A 4730-nucleotide genomic window follows, 5' to 3' on the forward strand; every position below is an offset into this window, starting at 1 on the left:
AACACTTTAAAAAGTGCCCTTGCATTAATTAATTCATCCTAGGCTCTCAAAATTTCCTTGAGATAGAGATAGATCACATATTAACATCCCTACCCTACACAGGAGCAAATGATATATAAAGAGGTCAAGATGTGATACCTGGACGAGACTTGAAGCCAAGATTTCATTCATTCATTCATTCATTCATTCAGCAAGCACTGACTCCCTGCCTGCTTTCTATTCTAAGTGCTGGGTATAGAGATACTGGAGACCCAAGGTCTCTGGACTAGAGGGGTTTAAGCTTCCCCACACCTTGCACAGAGTCCAAGAGGGAAGCACTTCCCCAACACCTTCTCCCACCCAATCCCCATCCTGAGTCCCACAGACACCCAGGATTCTGCAAAAGCAGGCTGGCTGTGGGTGGTTGCTAAGGGCACTGTGTATTTAAAGCTTGAATGAAGATCGTCCTTATCCTGGTTGAATCCCTTCTGTTTGCCCTTCTCATCAGTATCCAGAGCAGGGTATGTATTTCCACATGTAATAAAAGACAAAACCAGAAAAGGAATGGTGCCAACTTTACCCAAGATAAATGAATCACATTTATGTCATTCAGCTAATATTTACTGAGCACTTACTATAAGCCAGGTACATGGGTGACCAAATTAATGGATGTAAGACAGCAGTCCAGGAGCCTGCATTGAGTCGGGGCTATAATCACATACATAGCAGCCCGAGGGACAGTGTTGTTTGTGCAATGTACCGTTGGGTTTTTCAACACCGAACAACTTTGAGGAGCCATAAGCTTTTCCTTGTTTTTCATGACAACGTCCACTGATCTACATCTCACAATAAGCCACATGTGTCATATACTACAAATTTAGCTCAGAAAGAGGAGGAGGCATGTGGAGGTTGAAAAGGGTATATTACAATTGATCAAAATATAAGGACTGGCATCTCATTTTTTAAAGCTTATTTTAAAAGAAACGCATGTTTAGGGATCACATCCAGCTGGGGGGTGGGAGTGGAGAAGAAACGTCTCAAGGAGGATGGAGCTTCTGAGGGAGACCTGGAAGGAGGCAAGAATCCTAGCAGGCAAGCTGGTGTGGGAGGGCATTCCTAAGTGGTCCAAGCCAAGTGACAATGGGCAAGAAAAGGGCAAAACCCACCCTGGAAACTAAGGATGCAATGCATTTGGAGGAAGCACACAGGGCAATGGTTATCGTATATGTGACTAAGGGTCACCCGGGGATGCTATGGACCGTCCTGTACCCACTCTCAGGGATTCTGACTCAGAAAATCAAAAGGGTGGGTCCTGGGAGTCAGCAGGTATAAGTGGATCAGGATGACACTCTGGGAATCAGTAGTACAAGAGGCATGGTGAGAGACCTGGCAGGAGGGGTGGCCACGCATGCTTGGCTCCAGGACACGTACTTCATAGGGCAGGGATTGCATGGACAAATGTCATGCCATCAGAATTACACTTGAAGAGTGTGAATCTCAAAGTGTGGTACATACAGTTCAGAAGCAGCACCTAGGAACTTGTTAGAAATGCAAACTATCGGACCCCACCTCAAATATACTGAATCATATTGTTGATAGTGTGTTATGGTCAAAACTGTATTAAAAGTCCCACCCGTTCCATTCCCAGCTAACTTCACATTATTATTGTTATCAGCCCTTCCTCCCCAAAAACATGGGTGGTGTGCTGCAAACCAGCTTGAATTTGAGTGACTTACTAATCTGCTTTATCAATCACGTGCCATTAACGTTTGACCAAGGGTCTGTAAATGTGTTACAATGATGGTGTTCAGTCAGTACCTCTCAAACCTGAATGTGCACACAGACCACCTGGAGATCTGGAGAAAGTGCAGATCCTGAATCCGTAAGTCTGAGGTAGGACCTAGGACTCCGCGTTCCTAATAAGGTTCGAGATGATGCTATTGCTACTGGTCCACAGCCCACCCTGGGAGCAGCAAGAAATCCTAGGAGTCTAGCAGTTTAAAAGCCCCTGTGTTAGGACACCACCTCCCCAGCAGCTGGGCTTTCCTCAGATCTGGTCCCCAGCCCCTCTGCCCACACCCCGTGTCTTCCCCTTCTCCTAGTCAGCCACTGAGTCAGTACTTCCAGGGGCACAATCCCGAGTGGGAAGAGGGGCTTTCTGTGCCCATCATGTCCACAGAGGGAGTTAATGGCCCTCCCCAAGGACTCTCCATGCGCCTCCAGAGGGGCTTTGGCAGTCGGCAGGCTCTGGCTCATTTGTTTGCAGAGCTAACTATCCATTATTTAAAACATAAATGATCAGCTTGAGCTGCGTTTGGGGCTGCAATTCAACAGTCATTCCTCGGGCCTGAGGGGCCCCTGTTACACTCCCGTGAGTTCCATCAGAGGAGAACAGTCAAAATCCCAGCTGAGACCACTGCACTGACGCGGTGGAGACCCGTGATGCCTGCAGGCAGCACACCCCTAATTCGTGGGAGCGCGGTGTCAGCCTGCTGCACACTGCGCCAGGTGCTGCTCCATGAGCTCATCAAATATTTCGTGGTTATGAAACATTTCTGCTAAAAAAAAAACTGCAGAGTTGCAGCTCAAGTCTTCGCTGTAAATATTTATTAACTGCAACCATGAGACACAGCTTCTCTATCACTTCAGGATCCGTTTTCTGGTTTCCCCTGCAGGGTAGCTCAATTCCCACTCCCTCCATCTCTCCCTGAAAAGGTATTTCTTGTGCTCGCTTCAGCAGCACATATACTAAAATTGGAACATTATAGAGAAGATGAGCATGGCCCCTGGGCAAGGATGGCACGCAAATTCGTGAAGCGTTCCATATTTTTAAAAAAGAAAAGTATTTCTTAGTTAGAAAACTGTTGTATGAAAATCCACATGACCTCTATAAGAACAGCTCCACTAAAATTAATAAAAGGTTTCTGAGATATAAATCAAGAGTCTTACCATTTGAGGTGGATGAGTGGGGAGTAGCTTTGTGGATGCTTTTTCTGTACATGAGATTGTAAAACGATTTAATCACTGGGGAATATTTATCACAATACTGTCAGGCAATGCACTATAAAAATTTATGCAGCTAAAAGCTCGAGTGTACAATATAAAGAGATTGCTCAGATGTTTTGGACATATTGGCCCAGCTCCAGCTTTATTACATGGAGGTTTAATATTATAATACGTTCTCTTTGAAGGATCAGTCTGCCTCAATTGCCTTCTCCTGCTGAAAAAAAAAAGCCATTCAACAAATTCTATTTAATTGTACACTTAACAAAGGAGAAGAAAATAGCACCATCCCAATGACTCTCTAAGGAAGGAGAGGGGAAAAGTCTAAGGAATAATAAATCTGAAAAGATGAGGGAAAACAGACTGAGAATAGAAACACTTTGCGCCTCCAGAATGGATTCAAGAACCACCAACATATCCGTAGTGTAAGCAGAAACCATCAAGGATAAAGATGGGCTAATGAAAATTTCAAGGTATGATTATAATTAGATAGCTATGCACCAAACCCATTGCACAGTTCTCACAAAGCTTGCCACTCAGCACTGAGGCAATAATAAATTTTTAGGTTGCCCATTTTTATTTCTATGTTGAGAGGCAAATGTAAGAGAAAACCATCAAGGATATAGGGCAAGGTCCTGGCATTGAAGATAAGAGACCTGAATTCTAGTCTCAGACTCTCAGAGAGTCTACAATAGAAGCTCAGACGGGGCACGTGGCCAGTTCCCCAGGGTTTCATGTAAAATTCCGTTTGCCATTATTTTCCTGCAATGTTGTCCCCACCCCTCTGCAGCCCTACTAAGGGCTGCTTATACTTTTGAAAAATACAAACTCTCCCCATGAATCCTTTCATTGCTGAGCACCCTCCAGCACAACATTCTTGGACCCATATACGGCAGAGGCCCAAAAGCCAATTAAAATTTCCAATGGGACAGAGATGTGTCCACCTTCTCTTCTAGCACATCTATCCCCAGTGGCCAGAGCTTGAACCAGGCCACTGGTGTGGACTCAGCATCTCTAAGTAATGAAGGAAAGATTTCACAAGCCACTCATCATATAAAGCCATGACGAAAATTCTGAGAAAGGTCACGGGCCAGGTCTGTTCATTTATTCAACAAATGTTTACTGAACTCCTAGTTTGGATGCTGGGATATTCCAATAAACAAAACAGTCACCGCCTTCAAGGAGCTGAGAAAGCAGACAATAAACAAACAGTATATGTCAGGTGGTGAACGTTGCCATGGAGAAAAACAAAGCAGGATAAGGCAGATGGGGAGCTCCCTAAAGTAGGACGGTTAGAGTAGGAGGAAATTTCTGGTGAGCATTTGAGCAGAAACCCGAGAATGCAAAAAAAAAAAAAATGCAGTCAAGAGATGATATAGGGAAAGCATACAGTAAATGCAAAGACCCAGCAAGGAGGCCAGATGCAGAAACAGCAGAGGAGGTAGAGGAAATGGCTGGAGGTGGGGAGCAGATAGTACAAGGCAATGTTCTTCAAACGGGGGGTTACAGCCCACGTGTGAGTCACAAAAGCAATTTATCAAGTCACAACCTACACCTTTAAAAATGAAACAGGACAGAATCAAATAGAAAGTACCCGTGTGCACTGCCTGTAGTAAGACTAAGCATTGTCTGGTGAAACTTTGGCGCTGCATGTATGTGCATGTGCTCACATACATGTGCGTCTGTGCTGAGGCACAATATAAAGTATGCGTCTCACAGTGAGTGATGGTCAAAAAGTTTGAAAACAT

General features: G+C 44.6%; 1 non-coding gene across 1 annotated transcript; it reads left to right on the plus strand.

Moving 5' to 3' along the window:
- Positions 1 to 2703: 2703 nt before the first annotated feature.
- Positions 2704 to 2810, plus strand: LOC114233563 (U6 spliceosomal RNA). The gene has a single exon (XR_003619710.2). It is a non-coding gene; the product is annotated as a U6 spliceosomal RNA (small nuclear RNA).
- Positions 2811 to 4730: the final 1920 nt, after the last annotated feature.

Source organism: Eptesicus fuscus, chromosome 13 (genome assembly GCF_027574615.1).
Source record: "Eptesicus fuscus isolate TK198812 chromosome 13, DD_ASM_mEF_20220401, whole genome shotgun sequence".
Classification (NCBI taxonomy): domain Eukaryota; kingdom Metazoa; phylum Chordata; class Mammalia; order Chiroptera; family Vespertilionidae; genus Eptesicus; species Eptesicus fuscus.